At 36.7% G+C, this 11213-nt stretch overlaps 1 long non-coding RNA gene across 1 annotated transcript; it reads right to left on the bottom strand.

The window, feature by feature from the left end:
• Window positions 1-6931: 6931 nt before the first annotated feature.
• On the bottom strand, window positions 6932-7659 carry LOC124379208. Its single transcript, XR_006924385.1, has 2 exons — window positions 7433-7659; window positions 6932-7320 (listed from the first exon to the last, which is right to left on the bottom strand). It is a non-coding gene; the product is annotated as an uncharacterized LOC124379208 (long non-coding RNA).
• Window positions 7660-11213: the final 3554 nt, after the last annotated feature.

Below are 11213 nucleotides of genomic sequence, written 5' to 3'. Positions count from 1 at the left end.
AGGAAACCAAAAAATAGGTTTTATTAGATTGATACAATTTTGTTTCCATATTTAAAAGAAAAAAAAGACTTAATCTCAAGCACTGAGGAAAAGGAAAGTATACATGAATGATTCTAGACACACAACTAGAACCCCCTCCCCTCCCCAACCCCCACACACAAACCCCACCCCACCCAAACCACACAAAAACACTCGCTCGCACGGATCCAAACAACGAAAACAATTCACTGGTGTTCAATGATTTTTATTCATAAAATTTTTAAAGAGCATGTTTTTTTTTACTCTTTTTTAATACTAATATAAAAGTGAATACATGGTCTATTCAAAACATGTTTTTTCTGTGGTGCATTAAAAAAAAAAAAGAAAAAATTTGGAGTATACACACATTCTGACAGATCTGACTGAATCATGCATTCATATAAAAAAATTCATATACATATATGAAGATATACTAACAGTGGTTAATAGAAGTTCAGTCTGTACAGACTTTACATAGTAGTGTGTAATGTAATAATAATTCTTTGGCCATGAGATGACACAATGCAAAAAAACTTTTTTTCTTTGACAAAAAAAGAAAGAAAAACAACAACAACAACAAAAAAAATTTAATTATTACGAATACAAGTATATTCAGTTACTGTTACATTGTGTGACTTGGCCCCGTTGCATTTCAGCGTGCATTCAGGTTTGTTTCGGTGATATCACATTCAGTACAATTACAATGATGATGAAAATAATTCCGATGACCAGTGCGGCGATATTCAGTTTCTTAGCCGTTTGGGAATGCGCATTAGCCCTCGTTGCATCTCCAATAGTGTTAGCCGTGTCAGTCTATAATGAAAAAAGTTATTTTGTTTGTACATTAATTTTTTTGCAATAATATACAAAACTGGCAATAAATGAATTGATGGTATATCACTTACCCTGCAGGAAAACACAATTGCAATGATTCCAAGAGGTAAACAGCAGCATATTGTGTTAAAGATGGACCATGCCAGGTATGTGGGTGCGCTGTGTACACCAGTATTTCCAGCCATGTTTCGTTCCATCTTCAACTCTTCGCAATAGCTGTGTGAGGAAAGTTGGTAGAGGAATGTGGGGTGGATGTTTGAAGCACTTTTAGTTATTCAGAGTGGGATGTGGCTTGATAGGTGGGACGTCCAGGGTGGCACAGTGGTATCCAGTTTCAGAATGAAATCTAAAACAAAAAACTTATTGGAGAACCATGAGGGCAAGTCCTCAAATGATATATATATACACAAACAATTTTAATATGCCAATCGTCATATAAGATCTTTTAGATCATTAAATAGCAAAGTTTAAACAGAACACACACAAAAACAATCTTTAACATACAGCTAGAACTCCTTGTGTGTCTAATCTGTGCTGGAGGTGGGAGCAGCAGTTAAGAATTCCTGAAGTTCAAATCCCAGCACCACCCAGACGCCAGTGCTGGACCCCTAAACAAGGCCTCAACTGCTCAATTTAGAAGTTGCTCTGGATAAACGTGTCTGTGAAATGCTGTACTCTAGTGGCAAAATACACTCATTCAACCACTTATTTCTGAAACAAAAGATTTCCCACTGACAGACCAATGGTTTGACAGACCAACAGTGTTCTAATATGATGTTCCTGAACATACACTTAAATAACACAAAAATGTGAAGGATGTGATTAAAGAAAACTCATTTCACACATTTTCCTGGAAATCCTTTCCTGGAAATTCTTCACACCAAGATCCTAAAACTCACTATACCCCCTGCCATCTGTCAGTGGATCACCAGGTGAGACTGGGAGGTATTAACTCCCAGCTCCTCAGGGATGTGTCCTCTCCCCACTGCTCTTCTCCCTCTACACTAATGACTGCACGTCAAGTGACCCAACTGTTAAACTCCTGAAATTTGCAGATGATACTACGCTTATCGGACATATCAGCAGGAGGTGAAGCAGCTGGTGCCATGGTGCAGTCAGAACAGCCTAGAGCGAAACACCCTCAAAACTGTGGAGATGATAGTGGACTTCAGGAAACACCCCTCAACACTACTCCCCCCTCACAATATCCAACAGCCCTTTGTCATCTGTGGATACTAGGGATGCACCGAAATGAAAATTCTTGCCGAAAACTGAAAAAGAGGAAAGCAGGGCCGAAAACCGAAACGCCGAAAGAAATAATGGCAATTATTATTAATTATTATTTTTTCAATTGCATAAATTAATATTAAAGTTTCAAAGAATAAATCAATTACAAATTATAAAAATATTTATTTATAGCACATTGCAACAATGCACAGGATAAAATTAAATTCGGACAATGTCTGTCGTGAAACTAATTGCTGAAATATCTGCAGTTATATGCTTATGGACGTGAGTTGCAACAACATTAAACAGCTCAGGTAAACACACCTCTGAAAAAACCTCGTCTGCTCGGTATGGCATAACGGCTCTCAATGTGCTCGATCAGCCTGCGAAACCCTACATCTTCTACGACAGAGAATGGCTGATTATCTAAGGCAATGAATTCCATAATCTTTTGTGTAATGACCTTTGCCTTGACACTATCACTGGGAAACTTCCTGCCTTTTCAAAAACGTCCGCCACAGACGGAGTGCGCGTGCTCAGAGGGGTTTTTGCTTTTCTGTGCCGCGTTCCTCTCATATTCAGCATAGCGATCGGGATGTTTGGATTTCAGGTGATAAATTAAACCCGACATGCAGACGCACCCCCTCTTGAAATTTCGGCATTACATGTTTTGCAAATCGCTATCCGTGGGTCTTTCTCAGACATACTGAAATATGTCCACACATGTTGCTGCAGGCGCGGTTTCTGTTTGCGTCATCCAACAAACTGTTTTGGCCGTGTTGTTTCGGTGATCAAAGTCTTTCGGGTGAAAAGCGAAAATGCACTTTTGGGCAAATTTTCGGTGGCCGAATATTCGGTGCATCCCTAGTGGATACCCTCAAGTTTCCGGGCACTACCATTTCTCAAGACCTGAAATGGGAATCCAACATCAACTCCATTCTCAAAAAGTTCAGCAGAGGATGTACTTTCTACACCAATTAAGAAAATATGGTCTGCCACAGGAGCTGTTGATGCAGTTCTACATTGCAGTCATTATATCTATCATGTGCACATCAGTCACCATCTGGTTTGGAGCGGCAACAAAACAGGGGCAGGAATTGACTGCAACACACAGTTAAAACTGCAGAAAAAAGAATTGGTGCTCCCCTGCCCACTCTCCAGGACTTACAAGGAATACACAAGAACCAGAAACCAAGCAGGAAAAATCACTAGTGACCCTTTGCACCCTGGACACATCCTCTTTCAACTCCTCCCTTCTGGCAGGCGCTACAGAACTCTGTTTTCCAAAACTGCCAGACACAGGAACAGTTTCTTTCCACAGACAATCACCCTCATTAACATCTCACCATAATTATATTTCCTTCTTCATAAGTACTGCATTATCAGAACTATCTATCTGTCTATCTATCTATCTATCTATCTATCTATCTATCTATCTATCTATCTATCTATCTATCTATCTATCTATCTATCTATCTATCTATCTATCTATCTATCAACATTTTTTTATCGCTATGCTGTTTAATAGTGTTTAGACTGTTTGGCCAGTTTAGGTTTATCTCAATAAGTTTGAGAGGATGGATTTTGTGAATGACTCTTTGTGATGGTTCAGGATTTGATCAAGGTTGATGAGAGAAGTTGGTGTTGCCTGGTGACTCCAGTTTGAGTTTCCTTTTGTATCCTTTAACTGCTAGTTTGGTTCATCTACTGCTTGCAGTCAGTGAAGTTGCAGTCACAGTGGGTTAGTCAGCTGTATGCTGCCACTCTAGCACTCTAGCAAGCGAAAGAACATTCCCCCAGGACCAAGGTGCTCCATCAGACAACATAAATTAACAGAAAGTAACAGAACTGCATGAGAAACAAAACAAAATACAGCATAAGACACAGTATCTGTTAAAACAGTAAACAGAATGACATAGTCTGTCTTCAATATAAATAGATCGAGATGGCAATAGAGGCACTTTTAAACGATGGGTGAAGACCTACTTTTTTCTGAAACACTTACAGTAGCACATTTCCTGTTTATGTCTTTGCATTTTCTTTCTGATAGACCAGCTGAAGAAGTTGCTACTGAAGTTCTTTTGCCTTCTTTAGATGTTGCCTTTTATGTGGGTAAGGTTTCCTTTTGTTGACTCTTCCATGGAGACTGTGTTGGTGCACCACCACCACCACGAATGCTGTTTACATGCTGAAGCATATATGATTCAAAGTTCTTTTTAAAAAGTATATTTTTAAAGGCACATAGTTAGCAGATTAAATAATCATGAGTGTAATATATCTCGAATAAACCCTAACCATGTTACATGCTTGTGAGCCATGTGAGCATTCTGCTCACTGATCACTTAAGCCAAGACAAACGTGAATCTTTTGCATAGGTCATAATTACTATTTGAATTTTTTATTAAAACATCATATATGCATTAACTGTGCAAAATTTTGTTTAATTTAATATTACAATAACCTTACAATACTTTACAATATATTTGATTTCAATACCTTGTATTTCAATAAATTGGAAAGTGTCTTTAGATTTTCTGTGTGCCTTTAACACAGAAGTGCCTTTTTTATGTGTCTTTAACACATAATATAGAATATTATATTTTGGACACCGAGGAATTGGAAATATGTAATAAACCAGATGCAATATTATACTTACAAACAGAGTGTTACCACTATCAAGAGATTATTCAGCAAATAAATAAAATAGATTTGGGCTCAGGAAGAAAAGGAAACTAGATTATAGAGTGCATAAATAGACTAATTACTTATCTACAAGCCCATCCACCCTCACAAACACACACCCACATACACACATGCACACCAAAAAGAAAAAAAAATGAAACAGGCAAAACACCAGCATGAAGTTCAGACCTATTCCTTTTCCATATGTGTTATTTAGTTTTCATAAATATATTTTTTAAACAATTATAAACATAGCTTCCCGCAATTTAAATTAGAACTGTGGAAATAAAAATGTAATTGGACAGAGAAACAACTAAGACGCTTCCATTGGATAATTTCTACAGTAAGTAATATGTTTCATCTGGCAAGATGTTATTTAACCCTATATCTTCTCCATGTGTGAAGATATCTCCTGTGGACTTTTTAGAAGAACAACACTTTCTCAATTTAACCCCAATGATTCCTAGAATTGTCAACAGGAAAAAAAAAACATTGATCAGAAAGAAAAATTGTAATTCAGTATATTTAGGTAGTCCTTTTGGAATCTTGAAGCAACAAATTAACCTATCACTATCGAACATAGCTATGAGTTTTACAGTCGTTCACCCAGTGGTGGGCCGTCAGGGCCAGCAAAGCCTTCTCTGCTATCAGAAGCACTGACCTACATTTACAATCCAAATATTTGTTCCATGAAATTGTAATTGATTTCCAACAGTTTCTTCTCCTCATGTCATAGTGTTTCTCTTGGCTGCACTCCTTCTAGTATGTGAATGTTAGATTTTTTTTCTAATCAGATTTCAGGCTGCCATGTCAATCTTCTGGTTGGTTTGTCAGAGGGAAACTAATACACCCAAGTTCTAGCAAAACATGTTAGCACACATTAATACATCAGAGTTAGACTTTTCTATGCCCACAATGGCTGACGGAGGAAGAGAAATTGATTTGGACTCGGACATACTTAAAAATACATTTTTATGCCAGACTTTTCCAGAAAAGCTAGACATCGTGAGGAAGTGGGCCGACCCCGAAGCTAGCTAGCTTGTCTCATTCGGGGAAAGGGTTTGCTCGCCACTTCCAGACCAGTGAATACGAGCGGTACCACTGGATTACAGCCTCTGAGGATCGCTGCACATTATGAGTCTGCATCTCTGTTGAGTAGATTGTATTTTATTTAAAATGTTATGTTTTTGTCATGTTATTGGACAAATATTGATCCTGAACTGCTCCAGATAATGTAGGTGCACAGTGGTTGTAGTGTAGAGGTTTGGAGTCTTAACTGGGTTTCTTGCTTTAGAAAAATGATATTCACCCACAATATGTGAAATGCCTCTCTCTCTCTAATACCACGCGTTGTTATATTGCGTTTTTGTATTGTATTGATGGTTTTTATAATTGTGACGTGATGGTGGTGGTATTAAGAGGTGGATTAAGTCGGGTACGTCTCCACTGAAGGAACCAGGAACCAAATGCACGGCCCGCCACTGCGTTCACCAATTTCCTGCCAGGTTTTAGGGGCATGAGACATTTTTCTCAGACATAGATTTGCCACATTGACCTTAATTTTAAATAAGATAAAAGATCTTGAGGAGAAATGTATTGCAACTCTGAACAGAAATAAATGTTGTGACATTGAATAAGCTTAGTAACTAATAATGGCAGATGTGTCGTAATCCAACCAAAAGCTGGTCCAAGAAAATAATGCACTATGTGCATTTTTGTTGGCTAGGTACAGCAGGGTATATTCCTGTGTCACCCACTTAACTGAAACAACTTTCAGTTCTCTGTCATTTACCGAAACACTTTGTTTCCTCTTTTTAATCTTTGGGTTCGCATTGTTGTTTTGCCTCCCAGTTGTTTTCTTACTGCCCGACCTTAGCCTATTTTAGGTTTTAATTTTTATCTTCAAACTTCAAACTTTTATTTATAATATATTATTCTAAATCTATTTTTAATTATAGCGTAATTCATCAAAATGATAATTTTCCTATTACTCTATTTCTTTCGCTCACTCATGCACCCACACACAAACACACACCCACATACAGGCGCTTGTGCACACATAAAAATAACCACATCAGCAAAAACCAGAAAAGAAGCTCATCACTTTGACCTGTGATTTCGCACAGTATTTTATTTGTAATTTTTCCAAAAAGCCAAGCAAACAAACAAATGCAAAGAAATGTTTTATTTAGTTAACAAAGAATTTTATAAAAAAAAAAATATCCATGTATACCGAGGTTAATACAATGTATGTCTACAGACTTTCTCTATGCTTGAAACCGATTCTTTGGTCGTGAAATGATTTCAGATTCAAATTTTTTTAATCAGAACAGAAATAATAATTCAGTTGCTATGAGACATTTGTCAATGTAACATTTTGCAACTTTAGCATTGCTGCCTTTTAATATGTGTTTATTTCTGTTTCTGACTAATAGTTACGATGATGTAAAGGATTATAAAAACAATTCCAATCACTAGTGCGAGGATATTCAGGTTCCTAGCCATTTTGGAATGCTGTTGAGCTCTCGTGCCATCACCCATAGTGTTAGCCGTGTCAACCTATAATGGAAAATTACATAGGATTATATTTACCTCCTTTTTTAAATTCTATTAGCTATAATGCTATACAAATCTAAAAGAATAATAAAAGAATTGATGGTATATCACTTACTCGGCAGGAAAACACAATTGCGACGATTCCAAGAGGTAAACAGCAGAATAATGTGTTTAAGATGGACCAAGCCAGGTATGTAGGTGCAGTGGTTACAACAGTATTCCCAGTCATGTTTCGTTCCTTGTGCACTGGTTTTCTGAGATCTGAGGACGGCTTCTGCAGAAATGTAGGGTGGTTATTGACAGCACGTTTAAATACTCAAAGCTTGGAAGGAAGTGGGTTGATGGGGTGGGGTGGGGTGGGGTCAGGCATATTAAACAATATATTTATATTAAAGTAGAATTTTATTTCAATCAAATACATTTGGTGCATTAAAAAGTGAAATAAAACAATGTTTCTTAAGGACTGATGATGCAACAGTACATAAAAGAACATGAAGTTAGACAAGACAAAAGAGTAGTAAATAAGGAATAAGCAGTCCAACACGCAGGATTACAAAAATTGCACAAACAATGCAAGACACTACAATGAGAACAATAGCACAATGAATTCAATGAATAAAAGCACTTTACAATAAAGTTGTAAAATAAGTAATGTAGAGACAGTCTGAAAACTGTTTTTCAGTGAGAAAAGCTTAATCCTTGTTTTATTTATTAATCAATTAATTAACTAATGTATTTATTTACAGCCATCTTCTAAAAAAAAAAGAAAATCATTTTTTTTTAATGGTTTTTTTTTTGGTGTATTGGTAGTTCATTTTCTGTTTTGTAGCTTTGCTTTTATGCCGTTTTATTTAGTTCATAGATGCAAAATCAACCCCCCCCCACACACACAAACACTAGGGTTAAGGTTAGGACAAAACACAAATAAGATTTTTTTTTTTTTCTGATTTGTGGCTGTTTATAATATTCAATATTAAAATCAGTAACATGTAAAGAACAAAACATGGAATAAACAACAAAGGACCTTTTTGTTGTATTTGATTTGTTTTATATATTTTAGGGGGTTTTTTATATCAAAGTATTGCACAGTGGAAAAAGGAAACAGAAACTTTCAGCTTGATGTGGTTTAGATGAAACAGCTTTACTCTTTACTGTTGCCATGGAGATTCTCTCAACCTGATGGTTTGATAGATACAAAGTATTTTACGCCTTCGCATTCAGATTCGTTCATTTATACGTGAAAAAATACAATCTGACCGATCTGAAATTGAGTGCTACCACAGCCACTGAAACTCAGAGCCCCTAAACAATAGTATTAGTTAATCTTAAATACTTTCCCAAATAGGTGTATATGCATAGGTAAAAATGATATACTTATATACTTTATTTTATATATATATATATATATATATATATATATATATATATATATATATATATATATATATATATATATACAATTCTTAACTGAGGAAAAAAAGCAAGCAAGTGTTCAGCGATTTTTCCTGGTACATTTTTTCTCACCTTTGAAGCTGTGGTTTGACTGCGTATTTTGAAAGTAACATAGAAAAAATGCGGTGGGAGGAAATGTTTGCAAAAAAAAAAAAAAAAAAACCAACACGTAATATACCGTAAATTTACACAGAAAATGGCTCTGACAAGTGTAATTAATCTTCTGCTACATTTTATACATCCACAGAAATGTTCCATTGGCATTAATTCAAGCTTTCACCACATATCGAATGGCACCCTATACATTAGATTGTTTCGATTTTCAGCATAATAATCCACCCTGATCTCATCACAGCTTTAGTGTAAAGTCAAATTAGTCATTTTACTGTGAGATGAATTGCAAGTTCATGATGTACATAATTTAAATGGATTTGTACAAATCTTACATAAGAACTGATACTGTGATTATAAACAAATGTCAATAAAATTACTTCTTTTATTATTATTATTATCTATTTGAGTTGTGCATTTCACACCCAGGCCTTTAGTGGAGTCCTACCTGAGTCAATCCACCTCCTAATACCACCAATCTATAGCATTATAGACCAAAAAACATATAGGGAATTGTTTTTATGGAGTTTTAAGTTGAAATAATGAAATGTATTAATAAAAACACAATACATATAAAAGACCTTATAAAACAACCCCAGGTTTTCTGTGCATTTTTTTTCCATGTGTTACTGTTTATCTGAGGATTGGAAATGTGTGCAAATTCTATCCGTATTCTTATGTTGCCCAGCCAAAAAGTCTTGAAAATGTCCTAATAAGTCTATCAAGTCAAGTCAAGAGGCTTTTATTGTTATTTCTACTATACACAGTGGTGGCGCTTTCCTGATGGCAGGAGGGTGAAGAGTGTGTGTGAGGGGTGTGTGCGGATGCAGCGTATGGTGTAAATGTGCCTGATAGAGGGGAGAGAGACTCCAATGATCTTCTCAGCTGTCCCCACTATCCTCAATAGGGTCTTGCGATCCGAGACGGTGCAGTTCTCAAACCAGGCATTGAAGCAGCTGCTCAGGATGCTCTCAATGTTCCCTCTGGTCAGGATGGGGGGAGGGAGAGAGGAGGACCCATCTTTGACCGAATCAATTTCTTCTCCTCTGTCAGCCATTGTGGAATGCAAAAAAAAAAAAGGTATTAAATCAACAGAAATACAGTTGAGCTCGTGCACTGTTACAGATGTGGATTCAGGCTCTGACTAATGCGCTCTCTGACCAGCCAATCAAAAGCTGTGGATATGCTGATGGCTCCGGTGTCACCAATTCGAAATCTGATTGGTTAAAGCAACAGCTTTCGAGCAGCATGAATTTTAAGCTGCAGGCGCTGACATGGTTCATTCTGCAGATTTCTTTGTCCTCAGGGACAAGCGATGCCTGAAATCTTATTGGATAGAAACGCTAATATAAACACATTCCCGGAGTTAGCGCAACCAAGAGAAAAGCTATGGAAAGCACAGAAAAGACTGTTTGAATTATTAAATACATTTTCATCGAAAAAATAAAGTACAACAAAAGTCAGTGATTCTGATGGTGCTTGTTGAAGAATAAAGTTGATTAAATATGCATATGCATCATGTGTATGTAACTTCTATTAAAATGTTTTTCTTATGTGTGTGCATACAGGAATGTGACATGTGTTGTATCTATGCATGAAATAGTAGAGTTTGGACACCACCATTGTATGTATAAGGGGGGCCCCAAATGAGACACAGATGTTGGGTAAAAAATTTATGGCTGGAGAAGTAGGATGTGTAGAAATGCATTTGTGGCTCTTATAATGTGGAAGTGAGGCTGGAGAGGGCAGTTGCTCCGCAGACCAACTCCGGCTTTTGTTGAGTTATAATGCCCGTGACTCTGAGTCGTTTCTACAACATGTTTAGACCAGCAGAAGAATTCCTTGGCCCTGTCTGTCCATTGTTTAAAACAAATATGATCTGACAACATAAACTGAAAGTAAAATTTCATTTGCTTAAGTGCAAAACACATTACTTGGCCTCATATAGCTCAATCACATTCACCCAGTTCAACTACTGGCTTGTTTTTTCTTTTATTTTAAGAGAATGAATCATGTTCCCATGTCATGTCAGTTCAGTTGAAATTCACTCGTATAATACATTTAACAATGGCTATTGTCACAAAGCAGCGGTACATAAACATTATTTTTCATTCATGCGTTTATCTTTAATGAGTAAACCAATTGCGATGGAAGAGAGGAAAAAGAACCTTGAGGCAAGAAACCCAGGAGGAATAGAAAGAAACCCTGACGGAACACATATTAATCTGGGTGTCAACCGATACTCGTTCATATACTATATGGGAAAAACGAATTGTGTTTTTTTCCCAAACAGCACACAACGGTATTTTGCATACGGTCGCGAAACCCTGTGC

The sequence above is a fragment of the Silurus meridionalis genome, chromosome 25, assembly GCF_014805685.1.
Source record: "Silurus meridionalis isolate SWU-2019-XX chromosome 25, ASM1480568v1, whole genome shotgun sequence".
In the NCBI taxonomy this organism is placed as follows: Eukaryota; Metazoa; Chordata; class Actinopteri; order Siluriformes; family Siluridae; genus Silurus; species Silurus meridionalis.
Note: the sequence above shows the minus strand (reverse complement) of the source record. Positions and strands in the feature narration are given on the sequence as shown.